Genomic DNA, 22,127 nt, shown 5'->3' on the forward strand with positions numbered 1-22,127 from the left:
CTTTCCGCGAGGACTTTACCCGCCGGATCATCGTCTTGTTGTACATCGTACACACATAACTTGTTTCTCTGCGTTGTTTCCGTCGCTTCGTGTCGGTTACGTGGTCGCGTATCGCCGAAGGAAGACAGGCTGCTGCTTGTCTTTCGTCTTCTCCACAGTTTCTCGATCGATCGTGTGATTTTTGGTAAGAGCGCGTGATCTCGCGCTTTTTCTTATTCCTATACGCCGTTTAGTTTCTACGCTGTTTTTGTCTTAATTATACAGTTTCTACTCAATTATACTCTGTCGAATAGAGAGTCCGTCCCTTGACTCTCTTTTCTGGATCGTGCGATATTTACTAAAAGAGCGCGATAATTCCGCGTTTCTCGTTCCTCTACGCATCTTATTTTCTACGCTGTTCTCGCGCTAGTTACGTACGTTCGTCGAACAAAGACAGACGCTTGTCTTTTGGGTCTCCTCGCCTCTTTCGCGAATCGGTCGTGTGATTTTTGCTAAGAGTGCGCCAGAATTCCACGCTTCTCGTCTTCTTGTTTTGTACGCCGTTTCGTCCCGAACAGAGACAAGCGCTTGTCTTTCGAGTTTCTTTTCGGGGTTGGTCGTGTGGTTTTTGGCTAAAGGTACGCGATAATTGTTAGCTACGTAAGCCTGTTGAATAAAGACAAACGCTTGCTTCGTTCTTTTCTTGATCGATGATAAGGCTGATTATCGGCAAGGGATGCCACATTGCGCTTTATGCATCTTCGTCTCTCGTCCTTTCGCAGACTCGCGGTTTCTATTGCTACTTTATTTTCTATTATTTCTGTTATTAATTATATCGTCGCGTATCGCGTCGAATAAGAAAACACACTCATTTTTCATCCTGTTTTACATGCCGTGGAGGACCGTGGAATTTTTAGTAAGAGTACGTGGCTTCGTTCTTTGCCGATTATCAAAACGTAGAAGCGTTTGAACGAAGAAGAGTGATTTTGAAAATATAGTAGAATTCCGCTGATCGTTGGTTTTCTAGAAGAGCGACGCGTTCCAGAACGAAGTCGATCGCTATTTGCGAAATTGCATCGTTTAAGAATATCTACCAGCAGAAACGTTCTCGATATCGAATGAAACGATCGATAAACGAACAGGTAGTTTCGAAGGTCGCGTATTTAAAAGACGCGCGGACGTTACAGCCTGCCGTCTCTATTTTTAATTCTTCACTTTCCTTTTTCTCCTCGTTCGAACGTCACCCGTCTATGACACGCAGACATTCAGTTAGCAACGTCTGTTGGCAAATATATAGAAGAAGCTCGTGATGCACAAGTAAGATAGCTCATATTGGCCTATTTAAAATTTAAACAAATTTGAAAAGTCTGCAGCAGATTCGATTTTGTATTTCCAACGATACAACGCATAACTATGTATTTACATAACACACAATTAATAACTTTATTAACAAACATCGCATTATATCGTTAGAAATCTCTCAAATGACACAAAGTCGCTTTACTCGTCGCAATTGCTCTGCGTCGAATTCTAAGATGAAATATCGACATTGCTAGTAAGAAAGCTGCAAATCGACGTACACTGCGTCGTTGGAAATATCATTTACAAATACAGGGTAAATATACAAACGAAGAGAATAAAAAAAGTTTGTGTATACTTACGCTCTATTTGACCTCGTTTCAGTAATAGCAAAGTTTCACGTTGCAGTAATTCCATCGAAAGATGAAGGTAGTTGAACTAATGTCGTCTGCCTGTTTACAAACAAGGCGTCCAGAGAATCCGAACAATATCTAGAGAAATGGAGAGAGCAGCACAGTCGATAACAAAACGTCTCCATTGTGTTCGGGTTTTCGGATGCAAAGAGGTCATTTTCGACATATCTCGTAAACATATCTGCTTGCAGACACAGTTTGTCGAGGAAGAAACTCGCTATAACTGGAAAACAAGGTCGAGTACGGAATATTATGTTTACACGAACTTCGTTTTCTTCTTTTCGTATCCGGATTCATCCACCGAAACGGTTCCACGATGCGACGGCACGTGAGATACGTTTCGATAAATTGTACGTAAGACCTTGTGTAAGATGTTTCTGAGACGCCGCGAGAATCGATTCTATACATCGAGATAAAGATACATACGTCTGCAGATTGAATATCGAACGAAGCCCGATTACTCCAATTACAATCAACTTGATCTTGCGCTGGAAATCCCTGTATGACGGTGACCCACCTTACGCTGCTGCACGCTAGACCCGCGACCGAACCCTAAGGCGCCTTCACGCACTTGCTCATTTTCCTTTTCTTTCCATTTTTTCGCCCTATTCCTGCATACGACTTCGTCTTTGTTACCTTGCACGCGACATCAACCGAAAATAAACGACATGTGTTTCGTCTCACAAGGCGTTTATCAGATCTGAAGAAAAATCCACCTCGTCCTTGGAAACACCAGCTGAAGACACACTCGCGAGTGCGTCCCATTTCGAATTTTTATCTCATTGTTATCTCTCCGCCGCCTTTTCGTCGTGTGTCGTGTTTCTTTCGTTCCGCGTTATATAACATAAATATCACGAGCACGTTGAGAACAAGAAACTTCATGGAAAATGTCGTCTAGCCAGGAGAAATACAGACTGTTCGCGCTCTTCGCCTCCGCAGTTCTTCTCGTGAATGATAAGCCCCCGACATAAATAGGATCTTATACATCATCTTCTGAATGCAACGCGACACCTCGGATAAATTTATCCTGCTCGCTGGACACCGGACACAGGATTCTTTTAATCGATAGGCGTGACGCTTCTTCGTGACACGCAGGAGCAATCATCGAGATGTTGTTCTCGCGCGTCGATAATTCGACGTTTCTACGTTTTTGAAACTGTCGCGTGAAATTTCGTCCACGTTTTCTCTTCGCGTCTCTTCCTCCAAGGGAATATTGATAATTTAGTAAAACGAAAGAAAACCGACGGAGCTGTACCATTGACGCTACATCGAGGAATTTACGAAATGTAACGGTTCGTTAGAATTACATGGAACAGCGATCTACGATTCGTCCCGTTATTCTCCAAAAATAACATGCGCGTTATTACCAATGTGCAATATCGAAATTCAAATATCGTCCAATTTAATGACTTTTTTCAATAAAAATTAATTTTTCACAATTTAGAGTATAGTAATGGTTCTCTTTCATAAAGAATCGCGAGTTTCGTAATTGGAAACGTGATTCCATTGGGAAAAGTACGGTTGATCTTAGTGTATCTGCTGGATAAAAAATCTGCAGGTAAAAAAATATCGCTGGTAGTTGTAACTATTAAATCATATACGTGTCCTTGGAAAGTGTTTAATTTATATTTGGAATATTCTTTTCGGGACGTTTTTTTCTTTTTTTTTTTTGAACGTCCCATTTTTGTTCCTAATATTTCGAAATTATTCACAAAGACTCATTTAAATGGGATACTTCGGTGAGCGACGTAAGCCCTGCTACAATACGTACAAATATTCGACTTCTTCCTCTTAACAATCTGTATTCATACATAATGAATTAAGCAAGAGCAAAACGAATTTTGATGATTAGTGACGCGCAAAGAATACGATTTTAAATATTTAAACCGGCGTTGGCAACTGCATCGTAATACGTAGGTATGAATGTTTAATAAGAAAGCGGCTTACTTATTCGATGACGATGAAATGTTACACAATCCTCCTACCAGATTTAAGTGTCTCTCAACGTTCAAACTTTTCAATATCGCGTACAATTTATTTTCTGCGTTTGCAGCAAACGTTCGAATTACCAAATTTCAAGTTTCAGTATTTTATTTCTTCTATTTTATTAAAACACCCATACGTTCATGTTGATTCTTATTAAGATAGAAGCATAATTATTACGCACACCGATTTATCTGCATCGTGAAGCATTATGAATTCAAATAATAATTCAAAGTTTCATCAGTCTGTTTGAGGTAGAAAATTTCGAAAACACGATTTAAACGTAAATTTATGCAAACTACGTATCTAAAGATCTAAGAATACAAAAGGAAATGTTATACGAAGATTATCCACTGATACACGGTGTAAGTTAACGAAAGTGATCTCATCAGTGAGCGAAGAGAAAAAGATTATTTTGTTTTATGCCTTGCAAAGTATAGAACCCTCGAACGATTCTCTTAGTAAATTACGCTTTTAAAGGGTCAAATAGTCGTTTTTCGGAAACAACGGTGCTCGTTATTCGGCGTAAACAACGTTGAACAGACGGCGCTTGGCAAACGACAACCGACTGCCTTATCTCGTTAGCATGATAACGTTAATTAGCCTGGAAGCAAGTCGAGATCATCTGGACGACTATGAACTCTCTCTCTCTCTCTCTCTCTCTCTCTCTCTCTCTCTCTCTCTGGAGCTAAATTTCCGTCGGAATTTAAGTAACGAAATATCTACGTGCAACGGAAGCCGCGTTTCCTCGACGAGACGAAACGAAACCCTCGACCAACTAGTATATCCCAGGTTGTGTATCTGTCCCGCATGCCATCCTCAAGGCTTTGTTTCGGCTACAGTGTGTAGCTTTTGTAACGAGCACGATACGTTGCTCTCATGGCGACACGGTGCCCGACCCGTTCTTATCTTTGGCCCAAGCGGACGAAATCGTTTGGGTACTTTGATTTTGTATTCATTTACTGCGATCATATCTTTTGTTGAAGATTATTTGTGCCGAGCTTTACATTTGGTTGTGCAGGAAGGAAGTATGAAAAACTATTTTTTACAAACAAAGAAGCGAAGAAATATTTATCGAAAAGTCGAAGCGGAGATTGTCGAGACTAAGTTTGTTCAAATTTTGAAGGTTCTATTTCGAATGATTGTTTGAAAGATCCTGCCGAGTTTTACATTTGGTTCTGCAGGAGGAAGAAAGGAGGAAGTATGAAATAGGAGCGGACAAATATTTATCGAAAAGTCGAAGCGGAGATTTTTTTCTTCGAGATTATCGAGAGCGAGCTCGTTCAGAATTTGAAAGATCTTATTTTCGCTCTTTCTTTAAGGAGAATGTCAGATTGTTACATTTGACTTCTCCAAGAAGGAAGATAGAACGGGAAGTGAATAAATTTTCATGGAAAGGTTGAAAATTCTGTTCTCTTTCATAATTACGGGTAAATTATCGCACTTTTTTTTTATCTCAAAGACACGGCGCAATCGTAAGAATCGAAGAATCGAAGAATCGAAACACTTTTTGATACTTGGGCAAGAAGCGAAAAGTTACATCCCTCTCTGCAGTTTCATTTTTCTTCCAACTCCGTGTATGTCTTTCGACACAACTTGTAGCCGATGGAAAACGGATTTATTTTTCCAGCTAAGAGCACTTTCATCGGGCAAGATTACCAATTTTATCGGGAATTATCGCCAGAATTACAGATCACGTTTTTCCCATTCGAGGCGTTCCGATAGAATTTCGTAATCCGCGACCATCGCGCACGGCTTTAATTATTTTTCATTCTACACCGGACGCTGCACTGAAATTTTTCAACCTGACGCAACTTCCGCGTAAACGTTCCCTCTATCGTTATTACCACCCACCCTCCCCTCCAACATTTCTGACCCAGTTTGCATTCGAATCAAGTAAACGAAACATTTTAATCCCAATCGGCGAGATTCTACGTTTACAGGTTTTTTTAATTGTTTCCTCTCCTTCCTCCCTTTTTTTTTTTTTTTTTTATTAAAAGCTATTTCGAAAGGGATTAAAGGCTGAACAGTTAGCCCATTGCTCGTCGTTATTTTCATTTCCATTTACACGAAATAATAACGATAATTTCTAGGGACGTCGAATCTCTTGTTTTCCCGCTACGAATTTCTCTTGTTTGCCTCATAAAATCAACAAACACGCGTTTCAACCGATATTACCCTTATAAAATTTTTTCACTTCCAACTACCTGGCTAAATACCAATGTTATAAATTTCCCATTTTCACCATCACTTCGCACTCTTTCGTTGATCTTTTTTTTTTTTATTCAGCAACAAATTCCTTTACCGTTCTGATGAACAAGTTATAAATTCAAATATCGTTACGAGATTAATTTTCTTCCGTCGATATGATTTCTCGTTGATAACTTTACCGTACGATAATCGTCGTTAAACCGAGGATATTTATGAAAGATAGCGCGAACTGTAACTTGCGAATACTCAGGATGACTTCTCAGCGTGATTTGTTCTTTATAGTGATTTTTATTTTATTTTATGTCGTTTCATTTTTGTTATTTTATTTTACTTTATTCTATCGTTCTTCTAACTTTTCTTTCGTTATGTATTTTGGACAAACTCAGGCTCGTTTGTTATTTCAATAAATAAATAATAAATCTCTCGCTGTTCGTAATTTTTTGCGCTAAAGACTCGACGAATAGCATTCCGCAAGCTCTCTACTCGCTTCATACGGCTCCGTGTGAATTTCCTTGGCTAAAATTACCGCCTCGTGGACACCGTTTTGAGTCGACAGACGCGATAAAAGAGAATATACGCCTGGTGTTCTCAACGCGCTATACCTCGACTCGACTGTAAGAAGTGCATCGGCCATTGGCAAAAAATGTTGGCTCAAAAAGTGTACTGCAGCGCAAGAGGATTATCTGGAAGAAGACGAAATAAATTTCGACGAATAAATTCATATCTTACATTCCGTCGGGCCAGTCTCGACGCTTTTTGACCACGGTATTTCTGAATTCTTAGCACAGTGTGGAACCTCGACAACTCGAAATGTACGTTGAATAAAACGAGTTCTAAGAGCAACTTCGAGACACGAAGACTATCCAGGCCTTCGTACAAAGCCTCTGTACGTCGAATTTTCGTTTGTTAAATCGCCTTTATTCGGAAATTTCGACGAGTCCAAATCTCTATAACTCGAAGATTTTAGCTGTTGCTCTGAGGTTCGATCGTACGATGTTGGCTTGGCAACTAAGTGATTACGGATTTTGTCATTGGATGGTACTGACAAAATCCGCAGTCACTTAGTTGCCAACTCAATATGTTTGTTCTAATATCAACGGGCCAATACGGTTCGTTGCACGGTAGAAAGTCGCAATCGGCGATTCGACGGTAACGCGTTAACAATTATGATCGACATAGAGCAAAGTCAAGTTTACAATACGATTCAAGGAATCAGCGTTAAGCACCGTACAAATTTGTAAGAGAAAGTCAAGATTCTTTGTTTTTCTTCATTAGCACCTTGCCAGATTTACACAGTTTACACATCTGCAAGTAACGTTGCTAATTGTACATCGTATACCTGCGTAACTCGAAGATTTTACCTCTTCCCTCGAGGTTTCACTGTATATGCGTTATATTTTTGATATTCTGTATTATTTTTGACCACGACACTGTCGATGGTTGGAAACAGTTAGCCGATTTTTGTGCATCACGACGGAAAAAGTACCTTTTCGCGTGGTCGAAATCGGTTTACTGGCTCGTCGAATCCCCGTGTTCGCGAAGATCCGATCGCGGATCGAGAGGACGATTGAATTTCCATCGATGGATTTCGCTGCAAGCATCCCTTGGAATCCTCCTTTTCCCTCCACCAACAGGAAACAAAGAATCTCTTCAATCGCGCCAGCAGACTGTTTCTCCATGTTGCAATGTTCTTGAAGGAAAAATCTCGTTATGATGTCTTTCTCCTTATGCACAGGTAAATCGAATTCATCAAAGTAGCGCAAACTTTATAAAGTAGCTATAATAGATCTACCCTTGGTTCGTTTCTAGCTTCCCTCGTTATTACAGACTACGTTTCCATTTCCTTTCATTACGGATTTCACTTATAAATTATCTGTTTTGAATTTTTAACTTCCATTCATCTCTTCCATTCTATTTTCTCGTCCCCTGCTCGATCGTTGTATACGCCGAGCGAGACACAAAAGCGAGTGTACAACTTGCAGAAACGAGGTTCGCGTTAACGTTGACTTAACACTTTGACTGCCGCGCCGAGATCACGCGTTTCGCTCAGGTCGCCACGGCAGTTTTTTTATTATTCAAAGCATATAATGGCAAAGTAATAATAAATTGACGATGTAAGACAACGTTCTTCCCCAATGGACCGTTTATCTTATTGGTAGTCACGGGTGACCACCGTGGCGCCTTGGTAACAATCGATAGCCATATATTATAACGAGGCTTCGTTTATTTCAACAAACCATTCGCATTCGTCGTTTCGTCGTAAGCAAAACGCGCAGAATTTATTGCGGAACGTGTAGAAGATATTAGTAAACAGTATTTACTCGTTGCATATATAATAGTAAGGTATGTGCACACCTCTGACTTTAATTATACGATTATAAAGCAGCATTTACAATTATTTCCTAAGGTGTGTTTATAATAATATTCGTAGATTACCCCTCAAAGATAAGGATGCAAACACAGTGCACCGTTAGATGCGAGATTTGTTCTCGTTTCTTTTTATCGATGTTCTAATAGAAATGTTTAATCGTTCAATGGGGCACTTTTTATTTCAAAGTATCTTCTATTTATCGGTTATATTCAAAATGCCCTAACTGTCAATTTTCGTTCAATTTTTACAATTGTAAGAAGTTGAAGCGCTCGGGTCACCAATGACCACCGTGGCGTCACAGGGCAAACCGTGACCGGCCATATATGAGCAACGCGGCAGTCAAAGTGTTAACCTACACACTTTCTGTAGGTTAGATCTGTTCTTCTTTTACCATTAATCCTAGAAAACCGAATGCCGGGTCACCTTGACCCGATTCATACACCGTTCACCGTATCGGCTGAATCGTATCTGATTGAGAAAGAAACGACGAACACAAAACAATGTTATCGCGAAACTATCCTTTGAAACTATTCTCGTATATTCATGTACGCTCGTGTGTGTCTCTTCTCTGTGGGTCAAAGTTACCCGTTATTCACTACTCACTACTCGAGCAATCGGTACATTCCGATATTGTCGGAAATTTTATTCGAATAGAACAGATAACGAATGAAAATAATAGAACGAAATTTGATTCGCCGCAAACGAACATAAATATCCGACTGAGCGGGTATTTGTTCGAATAAGAATTTACTCGAATATGAAATTATTCGCGCGAGAATTTATCTGAATAAAAACTTGATCGAATAGTTTTTCCGCATAAGAATTTATTCGGATAAAATGATATATTATGTATAAATATTTACGTGTTACATTGAGGATGATATTGTATATGATGTTATATCGTATTGGTTGGTATGACATTGAACGTGAGATATGTTTCCGAACTACGTTGTCCAGTTGTTGTAACATCGGCTGTTATAGGTTTTTCGAATGCCAGATTGAAAAGTTTATCGTTCCTTGGCAAGTTATTCACTCGGTAAATTAATAAGAATTGTTCTCTGTATACACCTGTATAAACTCAAGCAATTATTCGTATTGTTATGCGAATAATTCCGTGGTTATTAGTCGAATAACCATAGAAAAGAATAATTCGTCACTGGTAACAAATAATTATTCCACGGATAAAATATTCCATCGCTATGAATTCATTGCGATAATTAATCCAGATAAACATTTATTCGAAACAATATTCGCATTACGCCTAACTCTGGTCTTAGGAGACTAATTTGCATTACTACATAGTTTACATTTTTGCGATTTTCGATTCACGCAATATACGTGTACGCGTTTTGGCATAAATTTTGTGTCTTCGAGATATACATATGTATTCGTTTTTGATTCTCACTATGTACAGGGTGTTCGTAAAGGAGGGTCCATAATTTAGCGGTTATAGTATTCACCGAGGGGAGTAAAAGATGTCGAATCAACGTGCGCCCTAAAATCACTCCCTTCGGTGTAAAATCAACCTTTATTTTTCCTCTAGCGTTCAACGTGTGTATATCGTAACATAATCTGGTCCGTTCGCATCACGTTGAACGTCGATCAAGCGGCACGGCGTTGTTGTGAATTCGACCATGCGCAGTAACTAAATAGTAAACAAAGTAACTCGAGACAATGTTAGTTCACGGTTGTATACTCGACGTTCGATGTGATGCGAATACTTCGAAGAGATCAGCACGCGATATCTAGCGTTACTGAAAAATAGAAGTGGATTTTACGTCAAAAGGATTGATTTCTACACCTACGTTTATAAGACGTTTCTTGCGCTACAGCTCCTCTAAATTATGGACCCTTGTTTACGATCAACCTGTATTCAACATACGTTGTATATTCCACATTGTAGAAAAAAATTAACCAGAATTACAATCTGCTGGGGCGATCGTTAACGCGATTCCTTTGGTAATTAATTGTTTGGTACATTAGCACGAAATCGGTAGAGAGTCGAGTTGTCTCGAGACTAACCTAACCTAACATAACCTAACCTCACAAACTGCGATGTAAATTACAAGATCCTATAAGAACAACGTATCCTCATCGTCCTTCCCGTTATTTGGAAGAAGAAAAGAGAAAAAAGGAGAAACTATTTTCACATGCAAAGTTAACCAACCGATTGGAAGTAGAAATTTGATACCGACTGATGGATAACGTTGGAAAAATTCGAGTGGTTGGATCCTTTCTATCTTTTAGCCCGCTCGGGGGATAATTTTTTTTCTGTTTGAAACCGTGACAATGCGTGACGTTCCTGGTAGGAAAAAAGCGGCTTTCAATGAGAGGAAAAGCCAGAATCGGGGCAAATTTTCGTCCGGATAACGAACAACGAAACGATCTTTTTGTTCGTTGTTACGGGAACGGTGGAAGGGAGGGGGCTAGGTGAATCGAAATTCGGTCGAAATAATACGAGCCGACGTTGTACGCGCGCTTCGTTGCTCGTTCGTTGCGTTGAATTATCTCGTGCGACCCAGCGAACGCGTTTGCACGCGTTGCTTTTAATCTTCGTAATTTGTAGCGTGATTTGACTTTCTTACAATTTCTTCGAAATTTTCACCAGACGCGATTATTCACTGTTCCGTTATTTCTACGCGATTGAATTTTTAGGGAGCCCGGCCTCGTCGAAGTAGAAATATTCATCCTGAGAGTTGAAAGTTTCAACACGTAATCCTCACAGCAGGTGGCTGCGAAAAAGAAAAATGGTTTCTTGATTAATTACGAAAAAACCGATCGATAATCGAAGAGTGCTCGTAGAAGATAGCGTAAATGGGAAAATTGAAAATTCTGACCATTTATTGGGAAATGTTCTGCATGCCAATGAGGATACCATAGAGTACTATACTATGTAAAGTGACCTAAATCAATAAAAAAAAAAGAAAAATGTAAAAAAGAAAAAAGCTAGTTTGTCGCTTAGTTTGAGCCGCGTCCAGTTACGCTACGATAGTCTGAGAGCATCTTCGCAAAGTAGTAGAGGTTGAACCGTTGGGTCGAGTCGCGAGATATTAAGACTTTTACGAAAAGCATTGTTTCAACAGAAATTGCAAAATTGAAATCTTCGCCATGTTTCTATTTAACCCTACCAATATGAAGATAGTGCATCTGGAAGCCCCGTTTCGTTCTTTATCTTATTTGCACTGCGCTGAAATCTGAAAATTACATTAAAAGAGTTTCTCGTGCGCAGAAACTTTTCGCACACGAGGAAAACGATCGTTGTACTAGTGGAACTCCTGCCACGTAATTACGAATCGAGGGATGATAACTGGACACGTAAATTTTATTTCCGAGTTGATGGAAATTCTCATTTCTCGATCTTTCGTGACACAGCTGTTTCTTGCAACTTTTGGACTCCTCGGTTTGGCTCACGCGTCAAACGCAAAACTTCAAATATCTCGAAACCAGAGACACACGAACAAACAACGTTTTCATAATTGTCGACGCAAGCAACGAACCACCGTTTGTTAGTACGCGTGCGCGCGCGCGCATAGAAAGCACAAACAGCGAAGAGCGAAAAAATTTCTTCGAAGGCACGCGTTTGTCTCGGAAACACGCTGCGTCGTTTGAATAATCGTTCCGGTCGGAGAGAAGGTAAATGACGATAAAATTACTGCTACAACGTGGACCGTGTGATTTGTCGCGAACAACGAATATATACGGTGAATCTGGATGAATTATCGAAACAAGGGAATTCGATGTGAAACGTTGTTTTAAATAGACGCGTGTGTTGTTATTGACGCGGGGAAATTGCAGTGACCGCCGATGATTTTCTGTTTTCCGCAAATTCGTATTTTTCTAAATATAATTTTTGTTCGTTGATTGTAATTAGATCTATATTGTAACAATTAATGTAACAGTAATAGTGAATATTATGCACATTCTGTGTATTTTTGTGTCTTGAAACTTCTCATAAACGCAGAAAGATGCTCGGTCTAGCGATAATAGAAAGTTGGGGGGTTGATTAATTTAATTAATCTGTTGAGAGAGGCTGGTATATGTTTCAAGCATGCTACTGTTGAAAGTTTCAGCTTGCAAGTTGTTTGCGCCATTTATTTGCGTCATTCTTTTTGGCCAAACTTTTCTGATAATTTCTTTGATAAACGAACTTACGCGAGTGAATTATTTGTCGCTACCAATTTATACAGAGACTTATTAATCTGTGTACTGTGGCTGCAAAAAATAATTACACGTTTCCTTTGTTTTCCAATGAAGGGTTTTTTTTTAAAAATGAGATTCCATATTTTATCTTCACAGCATCACGTAATATACTCGGACTTAATTAATTATGTAAATCGAATAAATCGATAAATACAACGATACGTAATTTTGTACCGTTTCTGGCCACTGTGTAAGACGTCGCTTCAAGGAATTTGTATTTTTCCGACTAGAAATTCCGATGGAACAGTCGCAGAAAATAATTGGACTTTTTTTTTTATCTTCTCTATCGGTTTTCCCAATGAATCATGGCTTTTTAACGCTGATAAATCGACGACTTGAAGCAATTACCAACGTCGAAATGCCTGCTGATTAAGCTTGAGATCAACTGGACGTTGTGCGCGCGATTTCTCCGCCAGATAACGCCGATTTCAAGCGACGATAAGTTTGTGCAATTACACGGCCGACGATAATTATATTTTCTGTGACACCGGGAATGTGGCTTTTTTTCTTTTCCCTCGTATTTCGATTATCAAGGCGTACAAAGTACACGTCTTTATTGCTATTATCGAACGATCCGAGGCTTTGCATCGCGCTATCATTCGCCAAGCTTCTTATCGTTCGATCGTTGCAACGGTATTTAACTGGACGTTTCGTGTTTCGAAACGTATCGTGCACCTAAATCGTTGTATTTTACGTTCTATTACTTTTTGATAGTAACAACTATAAATAACAATTACGAATAACGCACAGTAACGAGTAACGAATTGTTCACGTTGGAATCGGTCGAGCTGCGAAATATCAAGATGCTGATGTTTCACATCGTATCGTATAATTTGCAAATGAATATAAAGCTGATTTTGTATGTGGAGCAGGCGGAAAGCACGCGGAATATGAAACGTCACGTATCTTAGGAACGCGCGCGGAAACTAATAATAAAAGTCGGAAACGTGATTTAACGTGTGACGTGAACCGTTCGCCGGCTACCAGGCGCAATATTGTTATCTGTGTCGCTCGTTTCTTGTGGGAAAATTGGTCACGTGCTGGCTTTTATCTTGCGCGTAGCTATGAGTATAATTCGGCCGTTGAAATTCACCTACAGTGCATTTTTTTTTTTTTTTTTATTTGAACGCTAGTCAATTTTTAATAACGTTATAAAAATGTAAATTGCTGTAATAAAGGAAATCACTGTATTATGAGATAATGCGTTTTAACTTGTTCGGTATTTCAATCGAATTGAAATGACATCATCGAAGTGGTTCGCGTTTCTTCTTTCCGGCGGCCAGATGCGCTTTAACTAACGCTATTATGGAAAATCTATATTCCTTTCTTGGCTAGAACGAACATATTACATTCGAATGTCATTACGGAAGATTGTCATTCCCCGTCTGTTTTTCACCAGCTCGTTTTCCGTGCACGGTGTTTCGAGCATCGAAGATCTGTCGATGGTTACACTAAACGACGATTAAACAGCAATCTCCTGCGAAATGTCGCTAAAGCGTCAATAACGAGTCAATTTTATTGACGATAATGGGTAATCTATCGAGTTTTCGTCATAATGTGTCTTCATTCTCAAGTTGCTCGTTAAACCCTGCATGTTCTTTCATAAATTTTTAATTTCCCGATCTCGTTGAATTTTAAACAAACTATGCTATTTTCTTTCAAAGACAAAATTCATTTTATACGGTGGAAATTATTTCAATAAGGTAAACGTAGCTATATTTACTTCTCTTCTTTCCATCGTCCTTTCCAAGTAACTTTTCCATCGCGTTTCAGTATTTTCTCCACAGTTTGTTACACGATTCTTATGGACATCAATACTTCCAAAATATCACTGTCATTTATTTTATTAGCCCTCCAACCGTAGGAAAACTTCCTCTTAAATCAACGTATTCTCAAATATCTTCTGGTCCTCAAACTTCACCCTCTTCAACTTGCTCCCTGTATCCTCTTCATCTCCTCGATCATCAGTCATCACCCCTTCTCATGTAGCCCTTCCTTTGCCGAACAACAAAATGTCATACAGTCTACAAACTTCCGCCTTTCCATCTTCTCCCTTACATCGCTTTAATTATTTGTTCCTTTGAAATGGTGTTTTCGCTACGATAAAATTAAAAAAAACGATGACTTCCCGGTTAATTGGTGCTTGCTTGATATATTTCGATAGATACTAATTACTACTGCCAACTCTTTACGTAACAATTATTACGTTAATTGAAATAATTACGTCAATATAATTATATTTATTTCAACAAATGCTAATTGCTAATTACAACATTTTACGTAATAATTACGTAACATACGAATATGCAAATATACTACGTATTCAAAAATATCAAAATTATACTAATGGCAGTAAAGGATAGAACATGGTATTTTTATTTCTCCGATCTATCACGTTATCGACAACAATAACAATTTAATGGCGATCGATCGACCCTTTTTGCCGGCTAGTCGCCCACTAATCGCTGCATCCCCATCAAATTCAAATCTTCCGACTAAATTTACTCAATTTCGGATCATCGACGGTTGCTAGGTATCCGGGCCAACTGTTTGTTGGCGTGCGCGCGTAGAAAATACACACAGCGAAGAAGGTTCTTGCCAGGGGAAGAATGTCAGATATGCGCGAAGAATATGGCTGTCGGCGTGTCTCTGCGCGTTTTACTTCTGAGGGATATCGTCGCGCTGCAAATACCTTAACACGCGTCGGCTGGCAATCCACGAGCGGATGGAGCGTTTATCGTGTTTCAATCCAACGGAGGGTTAAGTGCGTCGAGAGGAAAAAAAGCTCTTGCACTCTCTTTGCTCCGCCGGCTGTTGGGTCTCTGCCAGCGACAGATAATAACCTTCAGCCACCGCTGCCGACGACCAAGCACTTTGCATTAACGTCGAATTAAAACGCGCCGCGGACGTTTCACTCGTCCGTTCTTTTTCCGCGCTCGTTTACACGCTCCTTCTGTCTCTTCTTTTATCTTTCTGCTCATTTAGCGTCTCCGTAGTTTATCGTTTATTCGTGGCTGTTGAAGAGCGCGAGCTGTTTAGGCGAGTTGAACGTAGAAATGGTTGGCAGATCGAGTACGTGGGTTTTGAAATATCGTAGCTTCTGCAGTTGGAATTCACCCGTATGCTCCGCGCTGCAGATTACCAAGACAGATGCTGCTCGAACATGGTTTCTGCAGTAAAATATTTATATCGTTGTACTTTTGGATTTTGCTCCTGTAAATCTTTATGGTGTTTGCCGCCTTCTTCCAACTGGGTAGATGAAAGGGTTGATAAATCGTTCCAATTAATAAGTAAGATGTCTTGATAACGATACTCGGTTGAATTTTTCTCAGATTGCCGGAGATAATCTTCAGGTGGAAGTTTATGTCGTTAATTCAGCAGATCGGTTTCATCGATTTTAATGGCGCTCGCGATTTTGTTCAGTCTTCTTGATAAAAGCGTGCTTTAGTTAAAGATTCTATCCCCGGTTAGTCCAACGAGTTAATTCGATTTATTCAATTAGCCTGAAGTTTTAGAAATTTCTTCTACGATGTAACATAGGCTTATTAAATTTATATGTATGCATTTATCATTTATTATTTATTATTCTATCATTTATATGTATTAGTAACGATTATATGCAGGAGAATGTTATCGAAAGGTGGAAATGTAACGGAATTTTTTGAGAACAAGGAGAAGAGAAGAAGAGAGAAACGTAGATCGTAATTCGCGAGCGAAGCACTAAACTGATCGCTCCATTTTTCAAACGAGCACAGATATAGCATCGAGCGATTTTTCTCTGACGCGCCGGACAATTGGCTCGAACTGATTAATTGTATTAGCGGGGGGGAACGTCGTTAATCGTGGTAATTTGACAAATGACCATTTTGCAGAGGCTTGTCGTGGCTCGATTTTCCTCCAACGTCACTGAAATTCCATTATCGCGCAGCGAGCCGTGCGAAACGGAATAGAAACCGCGACAAAATTCGCGACGTTCGACTATCAGCCACACTTTCGCTCTGTTTGTTCTTCGTGATTGCAGGATCCTCGATTTCCAGAGGATTTTCTTGTAATCCTGACCCCTTCTGTGTTCTTCCTTTGATCAAACACCTTTCTCTAATTTTCTTCTTGCCCTAGCGAAACTGAAACTTGAAAAATTCAGAAGCAATTAGTCGTGGATAATATTTTAGTTTACTCAGTTGTTGAATGATAATTACGAAATCTTATTACTTTTAAGAAACATTATTTCTCTTATCTGGTTAATTTTAACCCCTGAACGTTTGATCTCTAAAGCAATGAATATGTAATTTGTTTTAGTTTAATTAGTCGTTGAATGACAATTTTGAAACCAATTGAAACAACTTCTATTTCTGAAGACCTAACCTATGAAGCAATTAATAATTTCCTTCAGTTTAATTACTTAATGCATAGTATCTGAGAACGCACAATTCCTTCTGTTGCTTAATTTCAACCTCTGAACATCTAACCTCAATTAATGATTTGTTTTATCTTAATTAGTCAGTGAATGACAATTATGAAGCCTATCATTCCCTTCTATTGGGTAATTTCAATTTCTGAACACCNTAACCTTTGAAGGAATTAATAATTTCCTTCAGTTTAATTACTTAATGTATAATATCTGAGAACACATATTTTGCTTCCATTGCTTAATTTCAACCTGTGAATACCTAACCTCAATTAATGATTTGTTTTATCTTAATTAGTCAGTGAATGACAATTATGAAGCCTATCATTCCCTTCTATTGGTTGATTTCAATTTCTAAACACGTAACCTCTGAAGGAATTAATAATTTCCTTCAGTTTAATTACTTAATGCATAGTATCTGAAAACGCACAACTCCTTCTATTGCTTAATTTCAACCTCTGAACACCTAACCTCAATTAATGATTTGTTTTATCTTAATTAGTCAGTGAATGACAATTATGAAACCTACTGTTTCTTTTGTTGAACAATTTCAACTTTTGAACATTTAATTCCTAAAGCTATGAATATATAACTTCTTTTAGTTTAATTAGTCAGTGAATGATAATTATGAAATCTATTACTCCTTCTACCGGTTAATTTCAACTTCTGAACGCCAAACGCCTGAAGCAATCGATAATTTGTTCCAGTTTAATTAGTTAGCGAACGACAATTAGTTACGAATTCTATTATTTCTTTTATCTGGTTAATTTTCACCTCTGAATATCTAATCTCTAAAGCGATCAATATGTCACTTGTTTTAGCGTAATTAGCGAGCGATCTATAGTTGTGAAACCTGTTGTTCCCTTCTATCTGGCTGATTTCAACCTTTGAATATCTTTCTCCGCAAGGAATATCAGAATTGACAGGATTATAGCGAAAATAAGTGTGCAAAGAAATTATTCGTTATCGCGAAAGGTGGACGGTAGAAATATTAAATATGAAATTAAATTAATCGACATGTTTCAGCTACGCCATTTTGGCGAATCATTGGCGAAACATAGGAACACGTTTATGAATTAAAAAGGAAAAGTTCGTTGAAATGTCCATTACGTTGGGATTGCGTTGCCGCATAATCGGAACTCGATGTTGCAAAATATATCGTGTATATGAAATTTTCATTTGACGAAAATGCGAACGCCCCGACAACGCGCGATATAAATGCAAATAGCAACAAAAAGAGAAAAAAGGACGAGAGGATACGATGGCGGAGGCACGAGTGACAAATGAACGCGATGGGAACGTAAACGTTGGCCAACAAAGTGAGCCATCGGAAAAAAATATTTCATGAAAGCGGTCGTTTTGATTTGCGAAAGCCGTCGTTCTGCTCTGACATCGGATCGATCGATCGTGTGCACGTGAATTTGAATATATTTATAATCGCTGCATCGAAATAGCTGCATTCTTGATCGAAGTAATTTATCGACAAGCGTTGGCGTATTCCGTGTTCTGGAAAATTTTCTTTCATTTTTCTGTCCTTAATTTTCTCTACGATCAATTTATTAAAATTAAAATTATCAATATATAGTGAAGCCTCCCTTTTTCCAAAATAGGCAGATAAAATTCTCCGTATTCTGCTCGAATAATATAACTATCACCTTTTTTATGCGAAATTTCCTTTCTTTTTTTTCGAATACATATTAAGATCAATTGACAGATTCTTGAAATATTTACACAATTTTTTCAATATAAGTAACTGCACCGAGTTGCGTTCTTTTTGTACTTCGAACTACCGCAGCTCTTTTTCGACTGCCGCGAATGCTTCGCCACCAGAAACACCTCTTCGTTATCGCTCTCGTTTCTTGTTTCCACTTCTATAAAATCGCCATTATTATCGTCTTCTTTCGCGATGAAACCATTTCATTACATCGGTATATTTAAGGTTTCTCTGCTGTTTCCAGTATCAGAAGAATCTACATGCTTCAGGCAATTTTCAATATTAAGTTTCTCCCTTTGGATATCCGTGACGATCGCTTTCCCAATACCATCGTGTCTGTCTGTTTGCTAATTCTATCGCGCCTACACCGCTTTAGAGCTTTTTTAATTATACATCGTATCTTGTTTCGATAGTTGGAACGCTATTAGTTTCATATTAAATTCTTCTAATCGGAATTTCTTACTGGGAAATATTTTGTTTGAATAATAGAACGTTCGAATAAGGGAGGCTTATAATAATAATAATTTTTAATTTTAGCAATACAATAGCGCATTACCATATTACACTTTTGTTCTTGATCTTTCGTTCAAACGAATTTACTGTAATTTTAGCAAGAAAATCGTGTATTACAATATCATATCGGCGAAATACTCTTACATCAACGAATCTCTGTTATTATACTTCTTGATTCATTTCCTTTTTTACATTTCTTTCTTTCAATTTTATTTCATTCCATCGTCATTTCTGTAGAATTACTCGTATTGCGCATATGTTGCGAAATATTCTGCCCTCTCGGTCAAACGATCTTTCAAAATACATTTATTATACACATGCGAGTTCCACGGCATGTTTTTATTAACGAAATTATTCCAACAACAACAACAACAACGAGAACAACAGGGAGGCAACGTTATCGGACCGATAATTTCTGCCGGAATCTCACGAACGAACGTTTTGAGGCGAGCTGCGCGTTTCCGAATTCATTAATTCGCGTGAACGCAGTCTGGCCATCCTCGGCCACTTTTACCTCGGTTTATCATCCCTCTGATATTCCATTAACGTGAAATGCCGCGCGTATAATACACCCCGAACATACGCAAACATCGTGCACGCGAAATTTATTCCAATTATGTTAATATTCGCGAGAGACACTTGTTTTCGCCTCGAAATGCCCCCGTTTTCTGTATACGAAAACTTCGCGGCAACAGTCGTCGTCGCGTCGTTGAACAGAACCGTCGAACTTTATCTCCAAATTTTGCAAATATCTCCAATCTTTTTTCTTTCAACGAAATATTCTTTTCTTTCTTTTTGTCGATGAAATGATTCATCGGTTCGTTTGGTGCCACGAAATTTCCACAAATACGAAATTTGTCAGTGGATGATTCATTCAGTGGACTCTATCATCCTCAAATTACACGGAATCACGATAAACTGAATTATAAAATAAGATTACGTATCGGTTTTCGATTTATTGATATCCTCGTACCAATAGAATTCACATCTGGACATTTTTCTAAGTATGAAGGATTATTCGTTTAACAGAGCCTGTTATTCTCGAATTAAACCGGTTTCTTTCTATTATTTATTAAATTACAAACTGAATTATAGCATGAAATTACCAACCATATAATTATGAATATCTCGGCAGTTGCGAAATTCCTATATTGATTTATTAATACGGCGTTATGTTATATTCACTCATGAATGACAAATATGATTATATTCTACCGAGTATAACCGGTAAATTAATTAAGCTATAGCAATCAATGACACGGATAAATACGCGGAATTAAACATGACCGTGTTGAATTTAATGTAACTCTACCTACTTGCGCGACATTCGAGTTTCATAAGTTCGGGAGAGTGTTCCATGGAATGCAGTCGGAACGGAACACGTTCTCGTCTCGTACGAGCGTCTCGCGAGCTTTTCATCGATCGCAATCCGACGTGTTCTATGGTTCCTCAGGTTTGCTTGTTCCTACGTCGAAATCCAAGTATCGATAGAAAACGGATATCCTACACGTCCTGCGCAGAAACGTTTTCTGCGTTATTTGCAAGTCATCCTGCAATACGGTCGCACGTCGTATTGATCGATGGGAGAGATAATAATAGCGGGCCGTGGCACGACGAGGCCGAGATTTGATAAGGAAATTCATTAACGCGTCCCACTTCGCCACGAAATCGGACGCTCTTCCGTTTCTTTTCTCTCTCTCTCTCTCTCTCTCTCTCTTTGTACGCTGTGGCGTCGCGTCAGTCCACAAATTACACGTCGCACAATGCGCTGGACGATGGCCGAGTGTAATCGTTGTTCGATTCTGATTTTATTGTTCGATGATATCAGTTTGTTAGTAAGAAATATAAAGTGTAAACATTAATTTCGTAGAAAATCGATAGAGACTCGGTAAAAATCGTTTGTACATGAAAATTGAATCGCTCGAAAATTACAAGCATATCGGCTTGTTCATTCTTATTACATCATTTTATTTATATTTATTTTATATATATTCATTATATGCTTGCCAATCTTGGTTAAATAGCTTTTGTTACAATTTTTAAGTGTGCAGAATTTAACCCTTTCGCTTCGAGCGTCGCTTATAGGCGGCGACCACGCGACGACTCCTGGGTCCGGCACCCCATATGATCCGACATGCAAATGATGCATATACAAGTGCTATCTGTAGTCAATAATATATTTTTTCGTTATCGGCAGAACATTTTCTGTTGATTTTATTGACCTATTGGATTAATCGCTTCTTAAGTGTCGTTTGTAGTAAAAATGATAAAAGATCCGGATTGATGAGTGTGATCGTGATAATACGTGATGTATGTATACGTGATCGAACATGATGTAACACAGAGTCAGTATATATAAAGACTACATACGATTATCTAACATAAATTCTAACAAAATTCTAATAATAATAACAATAATTTATACTTTATGCCCTATAGCCTATTTTGAGCAGTTTGTCGCAGCCTCGTTCCTAGTTTCTCGCGCTACATCATATTCTTACGTCGAGTTCTAAAGTTACTCTGCATTATATTGCTATTTCATCGTGTTGTACAGTAAAATAAAACGAGCTACACCGATGAGAAATAACGAAATTTTTGAAGAATTTATACCACCAACAAACAATTCGGAGCGTAACGAAAAACGCTAATAAAAAGGATGGTACTGGCGGTTTTACCACTCGAGTGTTTGTTGAGTTTCAAAATTCGCGGTGTTTCGTCTGGTGTTTCGAAAAGCATCGCTGATGACGTTGAAAAAGCCTCGCGTTCGTATTTCGATTTTTCCGCTGTTTGCTTTAAAAACTGCAGCGGCACGTCCGGCTGTTACACGACGTTCGATGTGTTCGAGTAATTTATCTATTTATTCTAGCGCCGTTTCGTCGTCCAGTAATCGAGCGTTGTTTACGCGAGCATTACGTGCGAGCCACCGTGTCCTTGCATAATGCGATGTGATAGCGATGGATTTCGAGTTCTCAAAGTTACAGTCGCTCTTAGTCTTTCCTTGGTCGGTCGGTCCCTTGACCACGCGTTTTCCTCGCAATT

General features: G+C 38.7%; 1 protein-coding gene across 3 annotated transcripts in view; it reads left to right on the plus strand.

Moving 5' to 3' along the window:
- The window catches only part of LOC122567592 (TLD domain-containing protein 2), a 278,674-nt gene that overhangs the window by 18,361 nt on the left and 238,186 nt on the right, over positions 1 to 22,127 (plus strand). The window contains exon 1 of one of the 3 annotated variants that reach the window (XM_043726304.1): positions 17 to 184. The exons of the other annotated variants lie outside the window; for them this stretch is intronic. The gene's annotated coding sequence lies outside the window, so the exon portion shown is untranslated. Of the gene's footprint in view, positions 1 to 16; positions 185 to 22,127 lie in introns of those variants that run through there. 3 annotated transcript variants of the gene reach the window in all.

Source organism: Bombus pyrosoma, linkage group LG5 (genome assembly GCF_014825855.1).
Source record: "Bombus pyrosoma isolate SC7728 linkage group LG5, ASM1482585v1, whole genome shotgun sequence".
NCBI lineage: Eukaryota > Metazoa > Arthropoda > Insecta > Hymenoptera > Apidae > Bombus > Bombus pyrosoma.